General features: G+C 46.5%; 1 long non-coding RNA gene across 1 annotated transcript; it reads right to left on the reverse strand.

Annotated features, from left to right (window-relative positions):
- Window positions 1–702: 702 nt before the first annotated feature.
- LOC140849653 (uncharacterized) lies at window positions 703–11153 on the reverse strand. Its single transcript, XR_012131785.1, has 3 exons — window positions 10978–11153; window positions 9198–9304; window positions 703–941 (listed from the first exon to the last, which is right to left on the reverse strand). It is a non-coding gene; the product is annotated as an uncharacterized lncRNA (long non-coding RNA).
- Window positions 11154–11488: the final 335 nt, after the last annotated feature.

Below are 11488 nucleotides of genomic sequence, written 5' to 3' on the forward strand. Positions count from 1 at the left end.
GGGAGGAGGTGGCCCTCTCAGGAAAGGGCTGTTCCTCCTGACTTCAGCATCGCTCAGCCGTTGCTACTTTGACCATAATCCCTGTGACCTTCCCAAAGTGTAAGGTATATTGTGCCACTCCTTCTCAGAGACCCTTGAATAATTTCCTGCCCTTAAGAATGCTCTGCAGACCACATTCATAGCCCATCTTGTTAGTGTCTCAAACCTCAGAATCTCCTGGAGCCTTTAAAGTCCACGTTGTGGAGCCTGCTGAATGTCTAAGGTGTCCCAGGGGCCCCACAGTTCCAAGGCCCTGATATCCATCCCTGGTGTGTGGTCTAGGCAGAAGGCCTCTTGAATGCCATGACCCACTCAAGCCAGGACCTCAGCCACTTGTGCATATGGGGCTGGTGGGGTACTGCCAAGGAGCACCCACTCTTCCAGTCTTCCACCCCAACTGCACTCACCACAGGGCCTTTGCTCTCGCCAGTCTGAGATGAGCAGCCCCCTCACCAACTTGACGCTAACTTCCCCACCATGCTATTCAGAATCATTGTTCCTTATAATCCAATGAGACAATTAAGTGACTGTCTTTCCCACTAGCTCCCTGAATGCCAAGCCTGGCCCACTCGTTCTTTGTGTCCTTCCCTGTCTATGGTACATTGCTTCACAGATTTAGTAGATGTTCAAAAAAGGCCTGCTGAAATAATGAATTGCAAAATCTGAGTTTCATCACTTATTTTTAAGTAGGAATGTTAGTCAAGCTATTGCCTCCCACAAGACGATTTAAACCTTTTCTTCAATTACTTTTCTCCAATTATGCAACTGAATGTTTTAAAGAGGTTTCCCACATTAGTAGGCACCGAGGAGGTTTTAGGAGCCTTGGAGGCCTTTTCCAGAGCCACGGACACAGCAGCATGGCGGTGCATCCTTGCAAGCCACATTCCTTTGCTAATGTTCCCCTGGGAAAAGAAAGAGTAAAGTGAGATCTACCAAACCAAGACTTTTTAATGGCCAGTTTTATCCCAGCCCAACCACTCTGCTTTTCTAAGAAGCTCTCTTTTCCTGATTATGGCCTCCAAGCCAGCAGCCAAAGTATAGGATGTGGGAGAACTGGGTAAGAGAGCAAAACCAGAATGTTTTCAGCCTCTGGTGGGGCGGGGGGGGGGGGTGCTTTTCTTGTCGTTCCTTTTGTTTGCTCTCTCGCTTAAATTTCAGGACTTACCAGGCATTAGCTACATCGATCAATAGGTGTTCAGTGAGCCCTATTCCGTGCTAGGTGTTGTGTAGCTAATGATTATATGCTGTGCATCATAATTTCCATTTCAGTTGTGTTTATTTCTTTAATTTGAGCATTATTGCCTGTTGAAAAGAAGCTTTCTTCAAGGCTAGTGAGGAATCACTTTACTTATGTGAGATTTCATTCTGTGGTGTTTTCTGCTGGCTTACCAGTGTCCATTTTTCTCTTCCTCAAAGACCCACAGACTACAATTCCCAGGCTTCCTTGTAGTTAGATGGGCCACATGACTACAGCCTGTCCAATGGGATGCATGCACCCTGTCTGTGCCCTCTATTCCCCATTCCCATCCACACGAGCCTGGGAGGCCGCATGTCCTAGGTGATGTAGGTACAAGATGGAGCAGAGCTCCCCAACTTGTGATAGACTAGGACATGAGTGAAATATGCATTTACTTTTGTCAAACCACTAAAACTTGGGGGTCTATTTATTAACACGGCCTTTTGAGAAATGTATATTCTTCCGTTTTGTGCTGGTTTTTGGTTTGGATGGTTGGTTGAAATTCTTTCTGAAGAGCCCTACATCCTTTTTCTCCATTGTATGAATCTGGTTTGGTGAATAACCTCCAGAGAAAATACACATGCCCTGGACACTGATGCTCTTTCCCGACTTTTTATCGGCTTTCCGTGATCTGACCCCAGGAAGTTTCCCTGTTAGTCCACTGGCCCTGAGTCTCACAAAACACATTTTCAGGCACGTTGTTCTTTAGGGAGCACTTGCTGTAGGGAGCTCACAGGTGCCCTGCTCCTCGTCCACAGCCTGCTTGGTGGGGCTGCCTGGTCCAGCGCTGCCTGTGCCTGGCTGGGTTAGGATCCAGGTTTCCTGATGGACTGGTTCGCTGCTGCCCCACCCTAAGGCTGGTGTTGGCTGTCAGCTTCATCAGTAAGAAAGGTGGCAGTCAGTTCTCCAACTGCCTGTGCCCTTGTTTGTCTCATAATCAGTGCAGAACGCATTTAGGGGAAACAGGAAACATTTGTTGAGTCCCCCACAGTCCCAAATATAGTTTACCGGTCTTCCTTTATTATTACTCACTTCTCTTGGCTTATGTTACCCCAGGCCATCTTGATTTTCCTGCTAATATTCCCAAGTCTTCTCAGACTCTTTGATGAGGCTCCTCCCTACACAGCCATTCCTTACATTTCAGTGCTCCCTGTAGTTCGAGTAATGGCAGGCCCTGGGCTCTTCTCACTTTTACATAAATCTGCAGGAGACGCCACCCACTCCTAGCACCTCTTTCCCACGTGGATGTCAGTGCCTCCTCAGCCGGCATCTTGAACACCGATGAGGCATCTGGGGCGGCTGCTTAGGGAACGCCTCTCCTGGGCATCCGAAAGGCATCTCAGCATCTCCATACCTGAAGTCATCGTCCTTCCCCAGCTCTGTCCCCACATCTGCTCCATCTCAGTGAATGCCATGGTCATCCATCCAGAAACCTGGCCATCATTCTGACTCCTCCCTCGTCTACACCTCCTACATCCCATCCATCACCTGAGTCTCTTGATTTTGCCACCTGAACATCTCTTGAATCTGTCCACATCTTTTCATCACCACAGGTCACCATACTCTCTTACCTGGGTTACTGCGATGCTCAGAGTTGTTAGGCTTCCCCTAAGTTACCCCCTCCACTTTATTCACTGTACTACAGCTATTACAGTATCTCCAAGTGCTTTTCTAATCATGCCACTGCCTGGCATAGAATCCTGCTGTGGCTCCCTGCTGCTAATCTTAGTCTTCAATAAGGCAGATGAGATCTGGCCCCCATTTCCCATTTAGCATCCTTTTCCCCTGTCCCCGCATTCAATGAACCACTTGTGCCCTGCCCTTTGCATGTGGATTTTCCTCTTCTTTTGTAACTGCTCAGCCATCATGCCCTGCACAGACCATAAACATGAGATTTTCCCCAAAGAAGCTTCCTTCAGTCCCCAAACTGTGTACAATAAGTCCCTTAGATGTTCACGTAGAGCCCTATATTTAACTCTATCCTATTCCCATCACAGCATAGTATAATTTCCTGTGTACTTGTGTACATCTCTCAACTGGACTGTATATCTGTGATGGGCATTGCACCATCCAGATCCCCTTTCGATGAAAGATATGTTGTCCCAGCTGCTGGGAACACTGTCAGCAAGCAGCCTTCAGCTGTCACCCTCTTCAAGGAGTGTCTCAGTTACAGAATACAGCCTAGCCCTAAGTCATACCCATTCCTGGGGCAGACCACAGCCACATTGATTCAGGGGTATGAGGGCCTGGCCATCTCAGCCGAACTCTGGGCAACTCTTGCAGACTAAGTCCTTGATGTTGGCTGAGACTGTCATTGGGTATGCCTTGCCACTGACAAATATATGACAGTCTTCCCTGTTACTAAAAGATGCACAGGGCTGTTCACTCAGATTTAAAGGGTTGTTCTCCCTAGACATAAGGTAGGAAGGTATAAATGAAGTAACTAGTGTTGCAATAACCATCATGTGATTCCTCAGGTAAAGCGAAGTCTATATTAAGCAATGCTTTTGTGAGATAAGACAAGTCTGTTCTCCCACCTTGCAACAGGCTACTTTCAAGGTAAGAGGTAAGAGCTCTTAGACAGGCAAGAGTATCTGCTACAAGTACTGTATCTTAGCATTACTATATAAAAGTACTATATCTTGGCATTACTGTACACAAGTACTATATCTTGTCTCTGTGACTGGTGTAGGGCCAGCTAACATCCACTTTACTTAAATGTTGTAACTGACTTTAGGAAACATAGTTGTTCAAAGATCTGTGGGTGAGTATTATGTTCAGAGCATTTTCATTTAATGAAGTTATAGATGATGGCATATCAAGAGTGATCATTTGATTCAAATTTGGTTCTTTTTTAAAAGTAACAAGTGTCATATGGAAGAAAAACAAGGGAAAATGAGGAATAACTGTCCCCAAACTGGAAAACAAGAGCTGAGAAAAGTTGACTGAACTGCTGGATTTTGTCTTTCTTAGAGATTCATCATTAAAGACCATCCTGACAATTTCCTGATGTAAATACTTCAGGTGGTAATATGTCTGATTATTGTCAAAAGAGAACTATGATGGTAGAAATACAGGAGTTCCAAGAAAAAATAATGACAATCTGATGGGGTGTGGTAGAGATCTATTTAGCTCTTATTGATCACAGCCACTTGGTGATTTTGTCACAGATATGGGAAAGCTGTTCACTTGCAGCATCGGGCATAACGTGGGGCCTGCCTGGTGTCCCACTTTACAGAAAGTCAGTAGAAAGATATTTCTCTGAGGCTAGGCTTCTGAGTAAAACTTGGCTAGTGTTTTCCTCTGGCCATAGCCATGCCTCATGTTTCTAAGTTTGTCACTTTCTTACTTACATCCCTGGATGCACAGCCTTTTAACGTGCATCCCTCCAGGCAAGGACTGTTTCTCATTCACCTGCTATTCAGCACCTACTGTGTTGTGTTGTGGACAACCTGTTAGGGTGCAAAAAAAGGGGGGGAGGGGAAGGATCATCTCCCCCATTTATTCATTCATTTAATTGACATAAGCTTCTTCTGTGTTGTGTGCTACATGTATGGGATGCAAAAAAAGTTATCATTTATGGCTCCTCATTCATGTAATGAGAGAGATTAGAGTCTAACAGACAAAAAAATGTATGTACATATTCAACATTAGGTTATAAGAAGAAAGTGATAGTTGAATCAAGATAAGCAGTCAGGAGGAAATGGAGTCTGGCTGGCAGAGATACAGCGCCTCTTTTCTTGAGGGGGTGCGTGGTCAGAACGCACGTGACGGAGGCTCGCTGGATCTCGGGGAAGAACATCTTCCTGAAGGGTAGCAGTTGGCTTTCTCCTCAGAGCTCGTGTTCTCTTACATCACACTTGCCAGATACCCTTTTTTCTTTCCAACCTAATAGCTAAGTAACCTCCGAAGACAGATACCACCATGGGTAACCCACTTGCCAATTACAGAAGGGATAGTATTGGGCAAACAGCTGGTAAAATGGGACCTTTCAGTTAGATATACCCAGCTTCCCATTCTATATCTGCCCTCTAGCTTCTAGGCTCCTGAGTAAATTACTTAACTTTTCTAAGCCTCAGTGTCCTCATCTGTAAAGGGGTCGATAACCCAGTGTCAGAGCCCATGAAGATGACATGGAAAGCATGTAACATGGAGATTGGCACATCTGTATGGAAACATTGTTTCTCCCATACTTTCTTTGGTCAGAATCCCCGGTTCAGTTAAGAGATTTAACGTTGATGGGAGACAGCTTAAAAGAGAATGGAAAATTTTCCAGAAAGCCTATTGTGGACGATCTAGTTTCTCTTGATGAGTGTGAAGGATACTGGAGTCTTTGCCCCACATTGGCTAATATTTAGCCTTATCATATCTTAGTTAGTTGAATGTCCTCCACTCTAGACTTTTCTTTATGTAACCAAAAGCATAATACAGTTACTTGCACTTTGGTTACTTAGAGGTCCAAAGAAACTGAAATAGGGTAAGTCCTGCCAATAACTACATGTGTAAAGGTAGGGCTGAGATGTACATATGTCTGGATGGTTCCCTGTGAGGGCTGCATTTCTTGAGGATGCTGTGGGAGAGCACTGCCTCTGGCCTCCTGACCCTGGGCATGTGCCCAGTGCTATGGTGGGTTTGTGTGTGGCAGTCCCTGTGGACACCTAATAGGCCGGCAGGTGCCAGGTTGGCCCCTGGAGATGCCCACTCTTGGTATTCAGCACTGGGAGTGTTGGGGGTGTGTGGGGAAGCAGGAGTAGCACTAGGAAGGCTTAGGGCATCAGCCCTTTGCCAACCAGTATGCAAGTATGTCACTGTTAGTCTAATAACAGACATAACCTCACAGAGCATTTCTATAAATCAGTCCTATATCAGGAAACTGGCCAAGACTCTCCCGTGCTAAATGTCCTTTATGCTTCTGCAATTTACACTGGACTACATTATGGACTCCCAGCTCTGGCCCTCACCATTCCTGATGCACACCAGCCTATGGCCTCAGGGAAGCTAGCATCATTGAGCCTTCTGCACCTTAAAATGATTTCATCCTGCAAATGAGGCTCTCTTACCACAGCCTCCTTCAGGCATTTTTAAAACTGTGCTTTTTTAGAAGAGTTATTAAGGTATGTTAGTCCTAGAATTCCACCCATGGTGCTATACTAAAGGTTTGAGTGTTAGGTTTTGTTTTAACTGATTGTCCTTGCTTCTTTTGAGGAGTTGCTTTTTAGGAACTTTTCCCTCCGCCAACCCTGAGTACAAATAAAAGTATTAGAGTGTGTCCATCGAACGTTGCTGCAGGGGGAGGGCCTCCAGGTCTAGTTGTCACCAGTGTTTCAGAAGGCTCTCCAAGGCCACAGACATCTGTGAGACACCCCCCGCAAGACAAAGACATTCTGGGCTTTAATATGGGAAAGCACTAACTGGACCCCCGTCGATACCAACATCCAGGCCTGACTCTTTGCCCTGGTGGCCTGCTTCAGGGACCAGACCACTTGTCATGTGAAGACTTTTGATCAGCTGCAGGAGCTGTGAAGAGAACGCTGTAGACAGCAGCTTGGAAACTGTTTTTCTTTTTTAATGCTGCCCTGATGCCCATTTCTCTCTACCACTTGCTTGTTCCCCTCACTCAGAGTACTCTGCATATTGATGTCAAATATCTGTCAAAGGTGTGACATGGCGTCCAATTGTGAAATTGTGCAGCCAAGTTTGAACAATTCATATACTTTCAAAACATGTTTTCCTCTTCCTAGGCTTTCCAGAAGCAAGGTGGGTAAAAAAAAGGCAGCCTTTCTGCTTATTCGTCCAGCTCGGGGAGGGCGTGCAGGTGGCTGTTGGAACGTTCACTACAACTCACTACAGTTTGCAGGGAGCTTTAGACACCAGAGTGTGGGGCCTGTGGTGAATGCCCGTGCTGGGAGGGAGAGTTAATGGCCCATTGTTGTGTGGTCTCCCCAGGGGCCAGACACGCTCTAGACAGAGACTTGGCTCTTGGCCGCAGCCCATCCGCTGCTGCTCCCTCAGCCACTCCTGGGCACACAGGCGCTTCTGTGTCTCTCCCGCTCACTCTGCCACGGGCCAAGAGACTGAGCCGGGAACCAGCAGCAGCTTTCAACTTGAGCTTTTTGTAACCGAACAATGGCTGACTATGGCTCTCAGAGTCCTGGGAGGCAGCTCCTTTCGCAGTGGGATTTCCTTCCTTGTGGGTTTCCCCAGCTGTCTTTGTCTTGCCGGGGGTGTCTGACAGATGTCTGTGGCCTTGGAGAGCCTTCTGAAACACTGGTGACAACTAGACCTGGAGGCCCTCCCCCTGCAGCAAAGGCCCTTTGGGGTCGGGCGCGGGCAGCGGGAGTAACACAGGCAGGTCGCGGGAAGCCCCCCGCGTCTCCCCTCGCGGCCCCTCTGAGGGTAGCGAGCACTTGCAGGGAGATTTAGAACGAGTTGTGTGCAGTCAGATGGAGATAAAAATCAAATTCCAAAAATTCCTCTTTTGGAGGCCTTCTGTAAACTTATAAAGAACTCGAGCATGTGAAATATGAAACTGCAGGGTGAGAGTGTTGGCTTTGTTAGCCAACATGATAAACCTGATATATCCAGGTGTGAGTCATTCGGAAGTTTTCCCTAGCAAGCAGGGAGCTCATCTGGATTACCGGTTCGCTGCTTCACACGTGACTGGGACTCCTCTTCTGGAATTGTTTTCTGAATTAATCAATTCAATAATAGCGAAAATACTGAAAGCAACCCAAAGAGCTGATATTAGGAATGAGGAAGTAAAGAATAGCCTATTATATGGTCATTAAAATATTGTTATATAGACTGTGGGACATGAGAAAAGGATATATAAATATACATACATGATTGCAAATTAATAAAAAAGGTAAAGTAGACACAAAGAAAAGACAGGTAGAAATTTCCCCTAAATGCTAACAGTAGTTGTACAAAGCCAGTGGAATTATAGGTGACTAATTTTTTATTTTCCAAAATTTTGGCAGGGTGATTATGTACCAATGTAATAAAAAATAAATAATTTTTTAAAAGTCTTATGAAAATTATTGCCTGGGAAAGATGAATAGGCTTAGGAGAAAATCAGTCTTATTAATTTATAGTTGCAAGTTACTTTGAGTAAAAATTGCTATTGTGCCGTTAATCACATCTTCTCTGACTTCTGGTTGTTTCTAACAATCATTTTTAACTACTTTAGAAAGTGGTAAAACTTGCCACCTCTGAATTATTCCCACGAGAGCACAGGTTGTTGGTTATTCTGTTCAGTGATATATCCCAGGACTTGCATGGTGCTTGGCACACAGTAGGACTCCTTACGCATTTGCTGAACGAAGGAACGACCCTAAGTTGTAAAAGGAGCCGGAATGTAGGACAGAGAACAGTAACTGTGGAATGAAAAGGCCAATCAAAGACAAGAATGACGAGGAATGCTCTGCTGAGATAGCTTGATGCACACCGCCCAGGAGTATGGCAGGTCGCCTCTGAATTCCAGCTTGCCCCTTTCAGCGCCAAGGTGTTTTTGTTTCTCTAGGCCCCACTTGCCTCTCTTCTTGGAGGACTGCCCTTGAGCTGCTGATTTGCCTGTCAACTAAGACTAGGCTGTGCCAGGGAAATCTTCCCCTGAGGAAACCCTGCACCCTTGTTGGTGGGTGCCCCACACCCCAATTCCCCTGCAGGATTAAGCTGAAGCTGCCCTCCTCCCCTCCCAACACTACCTCAGATCAGACCCTTCCTTGTCTCCAAGTCTGCTTCCAAGAAACATAACCAAGACAACAATAATTCAACAACAAGAAAACCCAACATTCATCGGCTGCGATTAGGTAGCAGGTGGAGTAGTAATGTGTGAGTGTGTTACTTCATTGAAATAGGGGTTCTCTTAGCCGCGATTTCACTTGAGGAAATGGAGACATACAGTAGCTAGATAGCTCACCTTTGCACATTGGAAGATGGTCCCACCTTGAACTGGAGTTTCTGACTGTCCCCCATGAAGGGCTCAGAACTTCTTTTGCAGTCCTTTCTCCTGGTGTAAAGACTGGCCTGTAAAAGGGCAGCAAAGACCAACCAGGGGTGCAACAGGTTAGGAGCTGCCTGGGCAGAATGGATGGGGGCACCCCAGCCCAGTGTGGACAGAGCAGGAGCAGAACCAGGACAGGTCAGCAAGGCAGCCCCCACATTTGTGAAAGTGATCAGAAGAGGCAACGTTTGAGAGCCAGCCCGAGGTCCACTGCCCAGCGTAAACTGGAAGAGGGGATGGAAACCAGGATCTTCCTGCTGAAGCTACATGCAAGGCTCTGTGGGCAGCCCTGGGTCCCATGCCAAGGGACATCTCTCTCTGTCTTCAGGAGCTGAGCCTGGAGTAAGCATGTGACACGGGATACTTGTTTCCTTTGGTAACAAAGGTTATTTTGCTTGTGGAAGTTTAATTTAGTGTAAACCCCGAGTTAAGTTAAAACATTCTTTTGATTTAGCATAGGGTCTGTGCCCTGAATATCTGCTGGATTAGTAAGTGGATGAAAGTATGAATGTGAATGAACCAAGTTCCCTGAGGGCTAGTGAGCTGTTCAGATGCTTAGGCCATTAGAGACAATAACTAGATAAGGAGAATGACATTCCTAGAGGTTCAACCCAATTCAACCTTCCAGTGGAACACCTGTGGTGTGGGAGGTGATGTGCTGAGTAGGGAATTGCTGCAGAGGTAAGGGGAGGGAACTAGACAAGCCCAAACAGGACCGTGACTCCAAGCAGACAAGGTGGGGATCCTAAGAGGTGGCAGGCAAGAGTTACAGTTGTTCACAGAAGAGCAGGGGAACACTCTGTTAGGAGAATCAGGAAAAGTAGGAAAGTCAGTCGGGAGGAAGTCATATTTGAATTTGCCATGAAAAAGAAGTAGTATTTCGACAAATGAGGACATAGGAGTGGAATCTGACATAGGATGGCAGGAAGCAGGAGCAGAGAAAGCAGACAAGCAAGGTCAGGAAACCCAAGGTGAGAAGTCCAGTTTGACTGGAGCTGATGGGAAACATTGAAGCATAAGGCTCAACAGAGAGGCTGATGGTGCACTTAATAAAAAGAGTTTCATTACTGCGATGGATTTGAACTGATCCAGTTACATATTTTTGCCTGGTTCCACTTGAGAGTCTTGGACACAGGACTATTGTGAATGTAGTCAAGCAGTGGTGGCTTTTCACGTGCCCTGGACCTCCATGGGCACGCCTGTCATTGGGCCTAAGTATGTGTTTAAATAGCCTTGGAAGGTATAAAGGGTATGAACTAATAACTGGTAAGTTCCTGAATGTAATCTTGACGACAGTTACCAAAGTAAACCGAATATTACACTGTGCCCATTAAACACAGACTAACCAGTATGAAAACGGAAATTTATCTACAGCTGGGTAGCTTCATTGCAGGTTAATGACAAAGCTGAATGCGGTAGATCTTATTTTCCAAAGTCAGGCAACACCTTCTCCCATCCCACTTGCTTTTTAGCAGTGCGCCCTTTCTGCTTTCCATCAGCCGGAAATCTGGGTGGGCCTCCTGGTCACTTTCATCAATAGGACTCTGGGGAAATCATGTTGCCATAGTTCTGAGCAGAGCCCTTCACTGGCCTGGCAGCTCCGGTTTCCTGCCCTTTGAAGCAGTCCCTCCTGGAATGCTCCTGTGAAACCCAGCCACTATGCTGTGAAAAGCCCAAGTTACAGGGAGAGGCTTACGCAGGTCAACAGCCCCAGCTGAGCCATCATCGCTGAGCGGCATACGAGTGGGCCTTAGAAGATATCCAGCCAAGTCAATTCTCAGGTGCCTGCAGCCTCAGCTGACATGATATCAGGCTGCCACTACGTGACAGGCTTTGAGCAAGAGCCACTCAGCCCAGCCCAGGCAACTCAAGAAATGTGAGGTGAATAAATTGTTATATAAGCTGTTATGTTTTAGAGTGGTTGGTTACTCAATAATAGATACCTGGAACACCAAGGTTAGGGTTAGACTGCAGGCCAAGAATAGCTATAAATGCAGGCCTGGGGTCATGAGGGGATGGGGCAGTGGAATGTGAATGGCCAGGGGACATCTGGCCCCTCAAAGGGCAAGGCACCCCAGGGTAAATGCTCGGGGTGGCGGGGTGGGGGAGAGGACAGGGCCCTGAGTCTGCCTGTCACCTGGAGCCTCAGCCTTGTCACTCAGAAGTGGAAATAATTCCCACAGGGTGTTATGAGGATCAGACAAGGA

The sequence above is a fragment of the Manis javanica genome, chromosome 1 (genome assembly GCF_040802235.1).
Source record: "Manis javanica isolate MJ-LG chromosome 1, MJ_LKY, whole genome shotgun sequence".
In the NCBI taxonomy this organism is placed as follows: Eukaryota; Metazoa; Chordata; class Mammalia; order Pholidota; family Manidae; genus Manis; species Manis javanica.